The sequence below is a fragment of the Dermacentor variabilis genome, chromosome 8 (genome assembly GCF_050947875.1).
Source record: "Dermacentor variabilis isolate Ectoservices chromosome 8, ASM5094787v1, whole genome shotgun sequence".
Lineage (NCBI taxonomy): Eukaryota > Metazoa > Arthropoda > Arachnida > Ixodida > Ixodidae > Dermacentor > Dermacentor variabilis.
This window is the reverse complement of record NC_134575.1, coordinates 33,650,989-33,668,637: the sequence shown is the minus strand read 5'-3', so window position 1 is coordinate 33,668,637 and position 17,649 is coordinate 33,650,989. Positions and strand designations below refer to the sequence as shown.

The following is a 17,649-nucleotide window of genomic DNA, read 5'->3' as shown; positions in this document are numbered from 1 at the left end:
CCAATAAAGGGATGTTAGCATTTTATTGTATCTGGAGCTGGAAGAGAAGTTTAGTGACGACATTCGGAAGTTCATTATTAGCATAGAAAGAAGCTGTTAGAAGTAACATAAATGAGTAATTGAAGATTTGAGTCGAAATGCGAATTAACTCGTCTCATCATTGAAAGTGCTCACATTTAAGAGTTTGGCGATGCTTGCGTTACCCAGTCGTCCGTGTCACTATCGAAGGAGTCGGAATTCCTGCGCATGGGTTAAACACAATACTTTTTTCCTAGTCTGCAAGTGAGTTGTACTGTCATTTGCGCTGTTACCTTGTCAGTAGGCATGTGCTTATAAAAATAAAGAGAGAGAAAGAAGTGAGGGTGTAAAAGTGGCGTCCATCCCAGAAATAAATTGTTGGAAGTTAGCGCCCGTGTGTGTCTGTTTTCTCTTCTACGTCCTTGTGCTATTTGCACTACAGGAAAAAGCTGCTACATGTGTTCTAAATCGAGCAAATCCCCACACTTACTACAGTAGACTGAAACCCCGCAGTCCAAATCAATTTTATTCATGACGATCGGGTTAGGGTACGTTCATGTCTGCAGAAGCCTTAATGTAACCGCCTGTGGCATATTTAATTTAGTATGTGGCAGGGGCAATGCCCGGCGCCCTAAGTAATAGTGCTTGGTGATCTCGTAGGTTAACAGCTGGTCCCTGAACTCGGGAACAGGAGATCCAGCCCCTTCAGGGAGTACACGGCACACTAATCCTCGTGCCTCCCTGTGTGCCACCTTGTTGAGATTGCAGGGTTCCCTCCACTGACCCCCTGTGCGCCGAGAACCAAGTAACTTGACTGTGTGCGAAGTGATATCTCTACCCTGCAGCAGTTTGTAAGACGGTTTCGCAACAAGTCCCCTCAAGGAGGCTTTAATCGCAGATTGCGAGTCACTAAACACCAAAAGTATTCCTGAATCAGTTAGTGCTGGAGCAATAGCCACCTGTTCAACAACCCCAAGATATTTTGTATAAAAAGGAACGGCATTCAAACGCCCCCCTTGCCATCTACCACCACCACTGAATAAGAATCTTTCCAATTAATCCATGCCGCTTCAATAAACGCAGACTCCCCCTCCTGTTCCTTTGCCTCTCGCAACAAAGCCCTATCTCTTGCCTCCGCCTCCCTACATTGTGCACAGGGTGCACATTCTGCGAAAATGGACAAACCATGATATTGGCCCTAAGGTTCTAGTTAAACTTGTGTAGCTGTGCCGCATCGCACAACACAGCCACCGATTCTCCAACTGACTCTTAAGATATACCTACCCGCTGGTGTACCTAGCAACTGCTCTCTCTGTGCCGTACGCTGAGCCTCGGCAATTTCATCTAAAGCATAATGCAAACCCAGTCGCAACAACATTGTTTGGCATACTCACAGGTAGACTAAGCGCCACCTTAACAGCTTTTCTGACTAAAGCTTCCGATTCGTCTTCTTCCCTCCTATTCCAATGTAGCATAGCTGCCACATATGAGAAATGATGCAGAATAAATGTGGGAACTAGCCGCATCGCACCTTCTCCTAAACCCCTATGCTTGTTAGAGATCCTTCTGATAATTCTTACGGCCTGCTCCATCTTGGTAATACGCTGAATGTTTCTATTATTCGATCCATTCGCTTCAACTATCAAACCCAGGACGCTGATTGCCTCAACTTTGGGTATCAACAACCCTTCACTAGTGTAGATTCTAATGCAAGGCTCAACTTCTGCTACCCAGTCCTTCGGCCTGCCACCTAGCTTCTTAGATTTGAAGATCAATAACTCGAACTTTTTAGTGGAGCACTTGAGCCACATAAGACCCAAATACCCTTCTGTAAGCGTTACCACCTCCTGCAGCCTAGCATCAAGCTCTCCATCACTACCACCGACACTCCATATAGTAACGTCATCCGTGTAGATAGAATAGCCAATACCCTGCACAGTCTCCAGTATATTAGCCAACTTCGATATCACCAGAATATAACATAGGCGAGAGTACAGATCCCTGCAGCATACCATAGCAACCCAATTTAAAGACTTCCGACCTTGTCACCCGTAACCTGAGACATGTCCTTCTATGTCCTTTTCAGACCGCCAGAGTTCGCCGAGACCAAAAGCTGACATGCCACACCACTACTACTGCACGACTTTTCGCCAACAAATATTAAACCTACTGTGGAGACATCATACGGATCATGCCACCAGCCGTCGGCATGGGCCGGAGATTCAACGCGCCACATGGTGCATGGCATCACATGGCGCCATGTGGCACATTGAATCTCCGGCTCACACCGACGGCTGGTGGTATGATCCATATGATGTCTCTACAGTGGGTTCAGTATTTGTTGGCGAAAAGTTGTACAGTAGTAGTGGTGTGGCATGTTGGCTTTTGGTTTCGGTGAACTCTGGTGGTCTGAAACCCATATTTCTGAAGAATTCAGTGGTGCTGACGATCGAAATGTTCAAGTGGCGTAGCGCCTCGGCAATGCAATTTGCGAACCGGCGCAGTGCAGCAGCGTCGCCATGTTTGCCCTTTTCGGCAGCGTGATCACATCGCACATGCACCTTTATTTGGCGGTCGTAGGCGGAGGTATTGTATGTGTTTTTCGCCACGACTTACGTAATATAATGCTTAAGGTGGTGTTCGCTCACAACTTTTCACGCCTCCTTGAAATGGGGCAGCACGTCTTCAGTCGTGTTCAGCGCTAGTGCACTATCCGTGACTTAATGTGATTTATTTCAACGTGGGCTTTACCACAATTATCGCGTAGTGCTGTGAACATAACAGAGCTTCAGTGGCATCACATGGTCTGCCAGAATTCCACGAACTAAAATGCAGAGTAGATGTTTAATATTATTTGTACTGAGGCCCGATACACACAGTGAAGTGGAGCTTAATACTGTGCCCTGTGATGTTCAGCTGCATCTCTGCCTGTTTTTCGTGCTCTTAGATTTAACAATGGCATGCAGGGTTCTGTGCAAAGTTGGGATGAATGAATGTGTATATGCATCTGCAATAACTTCACCGCAACACATTTGTGTAATGCGATGAAGGAAACAGTGTATTGCAGTGACGGGATGAATGGCTGCCCTAGTTCCAGCTTTGATGTCCCCGCTGCCCTAAAGATACTGCTCCGCCCGCTTTACTATAATTTCAGGTGCTCTCGAACTCTATTTGTTGGTATTTTTATTTTCACATGGTGAATGGTCCCACCGCAATACATATATGTAGTGAGATGAAGCTCATTAAAGTTGTCAAATGCTTTGACTGTGTCAGACCTAACAGTTTTAGAATGACATGGCCAATACAACAGCCAAGACCTTAACTTTAACAATTTTATTGGGACTGTCAAATTAATCTTACAGCACAGAAAAACAATGTCACCACCTCAAGAGTTGACTAGTAAGTAATACTGGAAAGCACAAGTCTAGTGACCAAGGGTGTGGTGAAGTGCTTTAAGCACTCAACTGACATGCCTTAAGTGCTTCAAAATTTCTAGCATACTGATGCAGATTCATCAGACTTACTGCGATATTGGTTGCTTTACAATTAATATAATAGTATTGGATAAGAGGATGCAAGCGACTCGTGTGCTGCTTGGTTATGCAAACCACATGGGTCCCAGAAATAGCCAAACAGGGCTCTTGTTTATGCATGCTGCTTGCGTCCACTAATCTAAATCTCTATAACGTCAGCAATATAAAGAGAGGCTGTCAAAATAGGGCTTTGAACTTCACAACTCCAATTGTGTTTCTTCTATACTCATACAATCTAAACACTATGCTATCGTGACAGCATCTGCCTAGCTCATTGCCACATTTTGTGAAAAAAGCAATGATCACGCAGTTACAGTTGCCTGTCCTAATATTACTCCAAGAATCCTTTAAACCGTTCATTTTTAAGCACTAAGCATGTCATGCCCAACTTTGGCCAAAACAGATGAATTTTCTCCAAAGCAATATCAAAAGCTCATTTTTTTTTCAGGATGCACTCATGTGCTTTAGGCAAGTGTGGGCAGGGTTATATAAAGCTGCATATGCAAAATGATACAACTAGATACAGCTGTTCGGCGTAATATTTCTTTCTGGGCTGAATTCTTGCTCCTTGAACTCATTTGAGATCAATAATTGTAGCACCAAAATAGTGGACCACTACTAGAACAAAGGCATGTAGTGTGCCCATCTCAATTCTGCTTATGCCAGTCTTCCTTTTTAAAGCAAAGGCTGCTCTGGGCTAATTCCCCTGGTTGCTTTGATGCCTACTGGTGGTGTCAATAGAATTCCAAAATTTCTTGCTAGAACATTGCAAATAAAGTTCTCATTCTGCTGCGAGGATTCAAACATACGATCAAAAGATTGGCAGTCCACAATTCTATATTTGAGCCACTCTGCTGAAGGTACAGTCGTGGTAAATACTGATCCTGGAGAGCGCAATCAAACCAACAGGTGCCATGATTGGCTAACACCTGCTCAATGTCTGCATACTGTATATATACTGTAAAATACTGTAAGTGGACATACTATGCTGGGCGATAGCGGCTTCCTCCCACTTTGAGTATGCTTCACCACGTAACTGAAATGTACTGCGGCGAAGAAGCAGTGAATTTGTATTGAGTGAATAAACGGTTTTTACAACATTACAGAAATAAACGCGCACCATGCATCAGTCTACCATACGGAAGAGCGCCGCAACAAAAGGTAGCCGATTCACACAGGCCGTGTAGCCCACTCATCAATCGTAAAGGGTAGTATGTGTAATTCAAAATTTCAAACACACAGAAATATGTTTATATGTTTACGTTCGTACTCCTTGCGTAATAAGACTGCCAGAACTTCCACAAGAGAAAGTAATTTACAACATACAAATGCAAAGAACACAGACATATGCCACGTTTTCAACTCGGTCGTCATGTAAAGGATATCTAGCAGGGAAGAACGTGAACAAGCTGTGTGCTAGCATCGTAATCTTCATATTAGGCAAGGAGCACACCACAATCCCGCGACAGCCGCTAATGAGACCAAAACGGGAACACATGTCTGTGGACGCGCAAATGGAGCCCCTAAGCCACGCCGCTCCTCCACCACCCCCCGCTGCACGGCCGCACCACTCGTTTCAAGCACAGCACACCAACCACACATTCAGCGCTGAACAGTGGGCGGCCGACGCAGTCGCATTTACATGACTTGTAGCGAGCAGCACATTCTCGATGTCCGTTAAGCAAAGTCGGACGCGGCGACGCCACATCGCGGTTCGCAGAACTTCGCTGCTGAGGCGCTAGGCTACTTCGACATTTCGGTAACACTGAACTTAGCGTCACACATTACTTCCCCCCTCTCCTTTGGCTTCTGGATTGGATTGGCGCGGCTCGCTACGTGCTTGCGCGCGCTTTTCCGAGCGCAGATTGATGCGCGCCTGGTTTCTGCACTAGGTGTTTACACCATCACTTTTTCGAGCGCAGATTGGTGTGCGTCTGGTTTTTGCACTAGGCTTTTATACGATCGCTTGTCGCTGCTTTCCTTTTCTCTGGTTTGATTCGGCGCGGTTAGGTGCAGGCGCGCATATTTGGTGTGCGCCTGCTTTCTTGCGCTGGTCTTTGAACACATCGCTCGCTGCTCGCGCTTATATATAAGAAAACGCTGCGCCGCTGGCGTACCGTGTACGTAAGCGCGCAGCAATGCCGGGAAACATTCATACAAAAGCAAAGGGTGAGAACACTGCGCTTTGTTTTTCATTACTTTGTCATGTACCTTCACACTGGGTAGCGCCGAGCGATCGCTTCTAACAAACGCAGAAATGAGTCTTTGCAGCGCGTGTGGCCATTAATTGACTACCCAACACAGCCATGTGAGGTGCGACTCCAGGCGGAGAGGAGGTGGCGCTTCACTTTCTGCATGCCAATAACTTTCCATTTTTTTGCGTGTGAACGCCCGTGATCGGGTCCACAAATTTCATGCTGTCTGGTTTAGTTTCCCATTGCAGATTGAGGCTCACTCCGTTAGCATCCACTAAGTTCGGGATGCAGTTGTATGCGGCCCATTCATCACTGTGGATGGTGGTCCCCGGTTCAACGTTGGCTGCAATAATGGGGCCTACCGTCGCCGCGTCTCGTCTGTCGACCTTGAATAGTCGGAACTGCCCGGTGGTCACGCAGGTCATGCCGAATACCCATGGTCCAAGGTCTGCAATGCCGCCGTGATTTTGCCGGCTCGGCGGAACCTTGTCGCCCGTCATCAGGCGGCCTCGATTGTGTTTTCGCTTGCCGCGAAGGAGGCGTTCATCAATATGCACAATCCTTCGGGGCCACCGAGTGGGTGTCGCGCCAGCAGCTCGTCCCGCACGACCTCATGAGCTATCGCGGGCATTCACACGCAAAAACTAGCAAGTTAATAAACTGAAGCGCCACCTCCTCTCCGCCGGCTGCAGGGTAACTGCACCGCTGCTGGAGTCGCACCTCACATGGCTGTGGTGGGAGTCAATTAATGGCCAGACGCGCTGCAAAGACTCATTTCTGCGTTTGTTAGAAGCGATCGCTCGGTGCTACCCAGTGGTAAGGTACATGACAAAGTAATGGAAAACAAGGCGCAGTTTTCTGGCGCGCTTACATACACGGTACGCCCGCGGCGCAGCACTTCCTTATATATAAGTGTGAGCAGCGAGCGATGTGTTCGAAGACCAGCGCAAAAAAAAAAAAAGCAGGCGCACACCAAGTATGCGCGCCTGCACCAAGCCGCACCGAATCAAGCCAGAGAAAAGGAAAGCAGCGACAAGCGATCGTATAAAAGCGCAGTGCACAAACCAGACGCACACCAATCTGCGCTCGAAAAAGCGACTGTATAAAAGCCTAGTGCTGACACCAGGCGCACATCAATCTGCGCTCAGAAAAGCGCGCGTAAGCACGTAGCGAGCCGCGCCAATCCAATCCAGAAGCCAGAGAAAGGGGGGAAATAATGTGTGACACTAAGTTCAGTGTTACCGACATTTCAATAGTCAAGGAAGCACGGGTCGCACAACGCAGATTATGTACTGCCAGAACTCGCCGAGGCGAAAGCCGCACTGCCGCACCACCACTACTCGCGGCTTTCCGCCAAGTAACACACAGAACCTACAACCAACACACAAGCAACGCAAGCACAATCATATAAGCAACGTTGAACAACGCGCGGTCCGCGCGAGCCGGAGAACGATCACGCCGAAAACGAACAAGCCACGGCGTTGCTCGGCGCCACCACCATTCCTTCTCAAAAATCCCTAAACGATCCTGTCCCTAGGCACCTAAGATCAGGTCACGTGAGGGATTTTTGTACGCCTTATTGTACGGCTTTTGTACGACCAGGCACTGGTACACGACCGGCTTTATTAATAAAGCCGGTCGTGCACTGGTACGACCATGGTACGTCCAATGGTACGTCGCACGCGATGGATGGATGGATGGATGAGTGGACGGATGATTGAGGCTCAACCGCGTGCGTCTAATTGTCGTACAAAAATCCCTCACGTGACCTGATCCTAGGTGCCTAGGGACCGGATCGTTTAGGGACTTTTGAGAAGGCATGATGGTTGCGCCGAGCGACGCCGCGGCGTGTTCGTTCTCGGCGTGATCGTTCACCGGCTCGCGCGGACCGCGCGTTGTTCAACGTTGCTTATGTGATTGTGCTTGCGTTGCTTGTGTGTTGGTTGTAGCGTTGTAGCGGGAAAGCCGCGAGTAGTCGTGATGCGACAGTGCGGCTTTCGCCTCGGTGAGCTCTGGTAGTACAGAATCTGCGTTGTGTGACCCGTGCTTCCTTGACAATTGAAATGTCGAAGTGGCCTAGCGCCTCGGCAGCGAAGTTCTGCGAACCGCGATGCCGTGGCGTGCGTTGAATCTCCGGCCCACGCCGACCGCTGGTCGTGTGTCTCCGCAGTGGGTTCAGTATTTGTTGGCTAAAAGTCGCGCAGTAGTAGTGGTGTGGCATGTCGGCTTTAAGTCTCGGTGAACTCTGGTGGTGTGAGATCCGTATTTCTGAAGAATTCATTGGTGCTGACGATTGAAATATTCAAGTGGCGTAGCGCCTCGGCAATGCAATTTGCGAACCGGCGCTGTGCAGCAGCGTCGTCGTGTTCGCCCCTTTTCGGCAGCGTCATCACATCGCACATGCACTTTTACTTGACGGGACTCGTAGGCGGAGGTATTGCACGTGTGTTTCGCCACGACTTACGTAAGTAATATAATGCTTAAGGTGGTGTTTGCTCACAACTGTTCACGCGTCCTTGAAATAGGGCAGCGCATGTTTTCAATCGTGTTCAGCGCTAGTGCACTATCCGTCACTTCATGTGATATACTTTTATCGTGGGCTTTACGACAATTATCGCGTAGCGCTGTGAACATAACGGAGCTTTAGTAACGTCACATGATCTGCCAGAATTCCACGAAATGCAGAGCAGATGTTTAATATTATTCCTACTAAGGGCGCGATAAGCACAGTGAGGTGGAGCCGAATACTGTGCCCTGTAATCTTCAGCTGCATTTGTGCCCGTTTTTCGCGCTCTTAGGACGGGACGCAGGGTTCGGTGCAAAGTTGGGACGAATGAATGTGTATATACTTCTGCAATAACTTCACCGCAACACATTTGTTACCCTGAACATACTGCCCCGCCCGCTTTACTATAATCTCAGGTGCTCTCGAACTCTCTATTTGCCGGTATTTTTATTTTCACGTGCTGAATGGTCCTACCGCAATACATATATATAGTGAGGTGAAGCTGATTAATGTTGCCAAGTGCTTTGACAGTGTCAGATCTAACAGTTATAGAATGACATGGCCAATACAACAGCTCACACCTTCACTTTAACAATTCTATTAGGACTGTCAAACTAATCTTACGGCACAGAAAAGCAACGTAAACACCTCAAGAGTTGATTCGCAAGTAATACTGGAAAGTTCAAGTCTAGTGACCAAGGGTGTGGTGAAGTGCTTTAAACATTCAACCAACACACCTTAAGTGCTTAAAAATTTCTAGCATATTGATGCAGGCTGATCAGACTTACTTTGATATTGGTTGTTTTACAATGAAAATAATAGTACTGCATAAGAGGACGCAAGCGACTCGTGTGCTGCTTGGTTATGCAAACCACATGGGTGCCAGACATACCCAAACATGGTGCTTGTTTACACACGCTGCTTGCGTCCACTAATCTAAAGCTCTCTAATGTCAGCAGTATAAAGAGAGGCTGTAAAAATATGGCTTTAAATTTCAGAACTCCAATTTTGTTTCTTCTGTACTTGTACAACCTATGGTTTCGTGACAGCACCTGCCTAGCTCATTGCCACATTTTGCGACAAAAGCAGTGATGATTCAGTCAGAGTTCCCTGTCCTAATATTACTCCAATAATTCTTTAAACAGTTCATTTTTTAAGCACGAAGCATGTCATGCCCAACTAGAAAATTAACCATGCAATAATCTACTAGAAGTGGCTAAAAAATCAGCAGTCTTCTGAAGTCAACTTGATTTGCAGCTGCTAAAATTGGCTATTATTGAATTAGGGCAAGGAAGAAACTGCTTGAATAAACATATGTCTCATCAGAAAGTTGCGGTGGTGTGCTGCAGGCTAAAAGCCGTTTTGGCATTGGTCTACCTCTGTCCCAAAACCAGGCACCACAGCCAAGGCGACTTCACTTGGCTTTGACAGCTTCAAATTCGCTTTCACAAGCACGTGATACTCAGTCGAGGTGAGCTCAATGCACATCACCCACACTGGGGATGCAAAGACATACGGCCAAGAGGATGCCACCTTGACGAAGCAGACACCACAGACTTCGAATTAACAAATGACACCAACTATCCCAACTGGTATACCCTCCATTCAAACCAGAAGGGCAGTACACTTACCTAGCATGGGCAACTAGGGCCTTCATCCAGAGTGTCAATGCGACTCTGCCCCAAGAGGAAGCGACCATTATGTGATATAATACTTGATGTAGGGGTGAAAATGTGCCACATTTAAAAATCGGGGTTTCAGGCTGGGACCATTTCCGTGATGCACTTGAGTGTGCAGAATGTGAAGGTGTTGAAGAATCGCTAGCAACACGCATCCTTTACACACTGCAAAGAGCGACATGCTAACTAGAGCTTACTGGGCGCGTCATTTAAACATATAGGCCTCAGTAAGCTGTAACACATTCTTGGCTATAACAGAATGCACCAAATACTGTAATACTATTGAAAACATGCTGCTCGATTTTCAGTGCACATCTGAGAAACTTGAGGAACAAGCGGCAGATGTTTTCCCCGACCACCTCACAGTGACTGACCGTCGCCTGAGTTGTACGCACCTTAATGACCACTCGCCAAGGAAGGAATGGAAAGCCTCTGTATACGATGGCAGAACCTGTTGTTGCTCTCGAGCATGTCAACACTTAAAGTGCACATGGCAAAGATGGAGTCATTTTTCAGATGTTGAGGAATCTTGCCGAAACAAGGAAGCAAGCACTATTGCTTGTAATCAATGAAATCTGGGATATTGGAATTCCCCACAGAGTGGAAACACTTGGTCATGATGCCACTACCGAAACCAGGCAAGAAACCTGACACCATAGACAACCTTTGATCAGTCTCACTCACATTGACAGTGTGCATATTGACTGAAGGAATGTGCCTCGCGAGGCTGAACCAGCATCTGGGAAAGACAATAGCCTCTTTCTGCATCAAACCATCGTCAATGCCAGCCGCTTTGGAGGAAAGATGTATTGGTTCTTAGTCACAGTCCAACCAAGAAGGATGTTGAGCACAGTCTGCAATGAGGAGGTACTGGTGGCCTTTCGTGAAGCCTGCCCAGTCATTAGTGGTGTGAAAGCCTCTAATGCAACCATATGTTTGACTATGAAGTTATAGTAAACAGCCAAAGACTTTTACCAACTGCACAGGTGGAAATGCAGGTAAAACCCGGACCAGCACACTTGGTTGCAGGAGTGATTCGCTGATGAGGTAAGAAGGTGACTTAACAGTTGGTGATAAGGCACACCGAATGCAGGTATGCGCAGTATGTATACATACTGTTAGGCTGAAACAGATTAATTTTCTCCAAAGCAATATCAAAAGCTCAATTTTGTTTAGGATGCCACTCATGTGCTTTAGGTAAGTGTGGACATCATCATCATCAGTCTGGTTACACCCACTGCAGCGCAAAGGCCTCTCCCATACTTCTCCAACTACCCCGGTCATGTACTAATTGTGGCCATGTTGTCCCTGCAAATTTCTTAGCCTCATCCGCCCACCCAACTTTCTGCCGCCCTCTGCTACGCTTCCCTTCCTAGCAGTGTGGACAGGGTTATATACAGTGGCATAGGCAAATGATACAACTAGGTACAGCTGTTGTGCGCAATATTTTTTTCTGGACTAAATTCTTGCTCCTTGAACTCATTAGAGATCATTAACTGTAGCACCAAAGTAGTGGAACACTACCGAACAAAGGCATGTAGCGTGCACACCTCAATTCTTCTTATGCCAGTCTTCTTTTTTACACCAATAGCTGCTATGGGCCAACTCCCCTGGTTCTGATGTGTACTGGTGTTGTCACTCTAATTCCCAAATTTATTGCTAGAATATTGCAGATAAAGTTCTCATTGTGATGTGTGGATTCAAACATATGATCAAAAGATTGGCAGTCCACAATTCTACATTTCAGCCACTCTGCTGAAGGTACAGTCGTGGCGAATACCGATCCTGGAGAGTGCGATCTAGCCAACAGGTGCCATGATTGGTTAACACCTGTTCAGTGTCTGCGTGCTGTATATAGAGCTGACGTCCACGCCTTCAAATTCTTACTCATCACTTTCCCCACTTGTGAAGGCAGTACTATGTTAATTTTTCTTTGTGAAGGCAGTACTATGTTAATTTTTCTTCTTACATGTAATGACAGTGATTGGGTGCATCTGCTTTATTAATCTTCTAGTGCTTGGCTTCTCAGATTTACTGGATGGGGCTGGTTGATGGGGCAGAGCGAGAGACCTAGCAATGGGTAGCTCAAATATAGATTTGAGAAAACCAAATTAACTCAGCAGTAAGAAGCTAAAGGGTTGTTTTTCTGGAGACCAGAGACCAAGTCTGGATGTGAAAGAGGAGGAACAAAACTTGTCTTTCCACTTCAACACTGGGAGGCACAACTCCCACTTATTTTACTTTAAAGGAGATTACTGACTTGCACTGGCAAGTGTTCACTTCAACAAACACCGAATGAAGCAAGCTTCCTGCGCATATTTCACCATTTATTGCATCACTTTCACAGTATGAGTGAAACTCCAATTTTCGTTATGCCACAACTTCCCCAATCTTGTGTTTTGCAGTAGGATTTTAGCAGTGCTATTAAGGCACTTGCATATTCGTGAATAGTAGTAGAGAAAAAAAGTAAGAAAACAGTGGCTCTTTGTGCATCGACTATGCATGCACCTGGTGCTCTCATGTCCATTTTTTCCGCTATCTGCTAAACCATTCTAAACAAGAAAAGCTCATACACAATTATTGTGCAGAGTCAGACAACTAAACCAGTATCCTTTGTAAGCAAGGTTTATTTATTTGGTAACATTTCCTGTGGCCCTGCTATTGGGCTTTCTTTTCATCCTTTTCCGCTGTGTAGATTTATTAAGAAGTGACAAGACAGTTTGACAATTTTAATCATTGAAAGACTTAGCGAAACCTTTTTTGGGTTGTTTTTCCTTGCTTTCAGACTCTGCACATTGCCTTTTAAGGCATGTTTCAAGTGTTTCTTTTGTTTATGGAGAGGGCATGTTAACATCTTTTACACCATGTCAATTATGTGGTGCCATAGTGTGTTCTTGGATGGAGTCTTGCCCTTTCATTCAGTACAATATAATGTCGTTTTTTGTGTCGTAGGCCGTTTTACATTTGAGTACGAGTGTAGCATTTCGCTAAGTTTTGCCTCTGTCACCCAAGCTTGCTACCCACTACTGTTGACATGTGACACACATGTGACTTTTGTTCAATAAAAGGAAGTCTGTCACTTATCCTGTGCACTGGTTGTCTTTTTGAAGTACAATTTGTTGCCTATATTAGTTTTTTTGTTGTATCTCAGATTAGGAATGGCTATCACAGTTGACATCATTTAATCATATTGCACACAATGTGGATGATATGTACTTGCAATATATGGCCTCCATAAATAGAAGTTAATTCAAGAATAGTGCCTTTGCATGGTGGGGTAGCCATGAATTGTAGCTATAAGTTACCAGCACTGCAAGTAGCACTGTTTTTGCAGAATATAGTTCAACTCTACTACTTTCAAACATCATTGTTTTTATCTGCATTTGTATAGCTCCAGTTCCTGTGAACAACATGCATCTGGCGGAAGAGTGGCTTGCAGCTGCACTGGGGCCCAATGAACAGCCAAATTTCTGCCCGTTTTCATGTTATTAGCATACTAGTTGAGGCAGTCGTTCTTATAGTAAACTGTTTGCGCAGTGTAGAAGCCACTGCGGGTGTCAGGATCTTGTACACATCTTCAGCTTTGCAGGGGACACAGCATCTGGCACATAGTTTGTCACAGGCCATGTTTTTGGGGCAAGTTGGGTTTACTCGCAAAGAGAGAACCAAGCTTGTTGGATATGAATTAAACCGCCTGTACACTCGGTGGCCTTCTTCATTTTGTGTGACATATGGTTATAGCTACTCTTGCTTTATGCACTTCTTGTCTGGCAGCAGTTTTGCTTTTGAAACACTCAGGATAGCTTTCAGCAAGCTGGACAGGAATAGCACTGAAAAACCAGATGTTAATTGTTGCATTTGTCATGCGAAGCTTCCTACAGTATGATGAGGACGGAAATTAATGAAGGTGTTCCTCAAGGCCTTCTAGCTTGTCATGAGTTTGGAGCAACGTGATGTACAGCACTTTACTGATGGCATACTATAGGTTCAGCAGGTGTGGCCATGGTTGAAGTGCAGTGCAAGGTCAAGAAAACAGATATCTATGAGCAGCACACTGGTAAAGGAGACGCTGGGAAAACTAGTGGGAACCCTGTTGAACATCTAATTGACCAAGTTGCTGGCTTCATCAGGCAAACTGTGATAAAGAGAAGGAAGTCATCAACACATCAGAAGGTTTTTGCGTATAGGCACTGCTAAGGTTCTCAGGCACATCTCTTGTAACACGCCAACAAATCTTAGTGCGCAGGCTATGCATGACCAACTACATATGCCTTCTGTTTGGACAAAGAACTGCTCATTGTAACTGATGAAGATGGAGTGGACAAAAAAAAACGGCAGCTCCACTAATCTGGTTTCACTGGTATCAGCAGTGCTTTGTAAGTATGCATCGCCATACTCTTCACTGCCTTCTTGGTTGACATCAGCAAGGACCGGCTTTAGGCAAGGGGTAATATACATCTTTACAAGCTAAAAACGCATGCATGCATGGAGCGCACATTGTGTCCAAAAAGTAGGCACTTCACAGGGGCACTGGAGAAGAAACAGATTATTGACAGTGGCCAAAGGCAAGCTTATCTGCTACTAAACACCCAACACTGTTGCCACGTGACACCTCTGAAACAATCCTTCTGAAAGAAGAAATCATCCTTGTGCGTCCATAAAGAGGGCGGATAGGCAAAGCCCCTCCAGCAATGCTGCCAGCTTCAAAAGGCCCACTTGGCACATCCTGAATGCTTCCTTCTTAGACTTTGCTGGGTGCAAGCATTCTACTGTCCAAAAGTTGTCATTGAGAGCACTGTTGGTTTGGTGGCAATACAGTTCAGAAGCGATTGCAAGAAACCTTTCTTCCGAGTTGGTCTGGAGGCTCATGGTGCTCACAAAGCGACACCATGAGACAAGCAAGGTCACCGGATGTCTCCAAGCCCTTGTTCGTGTATCACACTGTTCTGTTAGTAACAACCATCAGATCTGAAACCAACAAGCTCAAGTTCAGCACTCGTGTGGTTACTGTGGAGGATCCATAATAAAAAGCACAAAACAGAAAACTGAAGGGAAAGGATAAGGCACCATTTACCACCTAGTATTGCTGCAGCCCACCCCTTTTATTTTGTCTGGTCATGCTACATTTCTTTCTATACATAGGCATGAACTTATCCTGTGCACAGCTTACTGCAGAGAACATAGGTGATGTTCCCAATCGATGTCCGATTTTTATATACACTATATGCTGGCTCAAAGATGCTCGAAACAATGCAATGGAAGCTTCTAATAGAAAAGGTGCCTGGAAGAAAAAAAAGCTGTGCTGCAGCGATCTTGGCAACATCTTGTCCCCTTAATAAAAATTGTGCTTCCGTATAAACTTCAGCCCTCCAGTTTAGAGTAAAGTACCAGTGCACTTATGAAAAACGAATCAATTCTCAAAGAGCATGTGCAGTCCAGCCAGAAGCATAGGTATGAATCCGCATTGTGCTCCTGCATTGAAGGTGAATAATGCGTTACAAAATGACGAATGTGCCTTAGTAAGCTTCCCTGCAATATGAATTTGTAATGTACAAAGAATTGTCAATTAAGCTTACCAAGAGCACAGATGCACTTGCAAATTATATCACAATTGAAAATAATGAGCAAACCTATGTGCCCTTTCCACTATTAGTATGCTTTACTGCACGATGCTTATTTCCACCTCTGTATTGCGGTGTAGCAAGCTACGAAAGAAACTTTGCATAATTGAGCTTTTTAAGATTACCTTTTTTGCAATACACCTATGTTCTGCGGTGAAGCCTAAGCAATGTACTGCGTTGAAGCATACTAAAAGTGGAAAGGGGCCACTGTCACTGGACATAAAAAGAGTTATTTAATTATACCCTATGATTATACACTCGCGCAACCGCCGCCTCTCAGGTCGCCTGAGTGGACATACTATGCTGGGTGATAGCGGCCCCCTCCCACTTTTAGTATCCTTTACCGCGTAACTAAAATGCACTGCGTCGAAGAAGCAGTACATTTGTGTTGAGTGAATAAACAAATGGTTTTTACAACAGTACAGAAATAAACGCGCACCATGCATCAGTCTACCACATGGAAGAGCGTCGCAACAAAAGGTAGCTGATTCACACAGGCTGTGTAGCCCACTTATCAGTCGTAAAGGCTATTCTGGGTAATTCATAATTTCACACACACAGAAATATGTTTATATGTTTACGTTCGTACTCCTTGCGTAATAAGACTTCCACAACTTCCACAACAGGAAGTAATTTACAACACACAAACGAAAACAACAGATACATATGCCTTGTTTTCAACTCGGTCGTCATGCAAATGACATATAGCACGGAAAAACGTGAACGTGCTGTGTGTTAGCATCGTAAACTTCATACTAGGCAAGGAGCACACCACAATTCCGCGACAGCCGCTAATGAGACCAAAACGGGAGCACATATCTGTGAACGTGCAAATGGAGACCCTAAGCCACTCTGCTCCTCCACCACCCCCCGCTGCACGGCTGAACCACTCGTTTCAAGCACAGCACACCTAACACACATTCAGCACTGAACAGTGGGCGGTCGACGCAGTCGCATTTACATGACTTGTAGCGAGCAGCACATCCCTCGATGTCCGTTAAGCAAAGTCGGACACGGCGACGCCACATCGCGGTTCGCAGAACTTCGCTGCCGATGCGCTAGGCCACTTCGACATTTCAATTGTCAAGCAAGCACGGGTCACACAACGCAGATTCTCTACTGCCAGAGCTCACCGAGGCGAAAGCCGCACTGCCGCACCACCACTACTCGCGGCTTTCCGCCAAGTAACGCAGAACCTACAACCAACACACAAGCAACGCACATACAATGACATGAGCAATGTTGAACAACGCGGGGTCCAGAGAACGATCACGCCGAGGACGAACACGCCACGGCGTCGCTCGGCGCCAGCATCGCGCTTCTCAAAAATCCCTAAACGATGCTGTCCCTAGGCACCTAGGATCAGGTCACGTGAGGGATTTTTGTACGACAAATAGACGCACGCGGCTCAACCCTTTGATTCGGGAGGCGGCGGCGCGCGCCACCTAGCCTTTAATGGTTCTCTATGCATGCATACCTATGTATTTACTCCTTTACTTTTGCGTTCATATTATCCACCACTCAGATAGTCTCCGTTTAGTTATTTCTACCTGTTCAAAGTCTATTCTACTTTCACTGTCTTTAAAACTCAAAGCTTTGAATAGTTCCCCGTTAGATTCAACTGCAGGGTGAAGTTGTTTACAAGCATCAGGTGTTCAGCCGTTTCCTCCTCCTCTCCACACGCCTAGATCGCGCACCAAATCTATTTCCTGGTATCTCGCTCTGTACGTTTTAGTCCGCAATGCACCTGTCCTGGCTTCAAACAACAATGAGCTTCCCTTAGAGTTATCGTAAATATTTTCTTTGGCTATTTCTTGCTTAAACGTCCTGTATGTCTCCAATGCCGATTTGGTTTGCATCTCTGTACTCCACATACCCCTCTCTGTCTCCTTAACCTTTTTCTTGACAGATGATTCCTTACTTGTCCCCCTGCTACTGCCCAAGTATTTGCTTGTCAATTTTATAGTTCGCTTCCTCCACCTCGTGTCAACATTCCTCGTGTATAAGTAACTGAAAACGTTCCTAGCCCACCGAATTTCCCCCATTTTTCTCAATCGCTCCTCAAATGCTACCTTGCTACTAGCCTCTCTGCCCTCG

The 17,649-nt window shown here is 45.9% G+C and overlaps 1 long non-coding RNA gene across 1 annotated transcript in view; it reads left to right on the top strand.

The window, feature by feature from the left end:
- The window catches only part of LOC142589965 (uncharacterized), a 181,873-nt gene that overhangs the window by 25,607 nt on the left and 138,617 nt on the right, over positions 1–17,649 (top strand). The window lies entirely within an intron of this gene.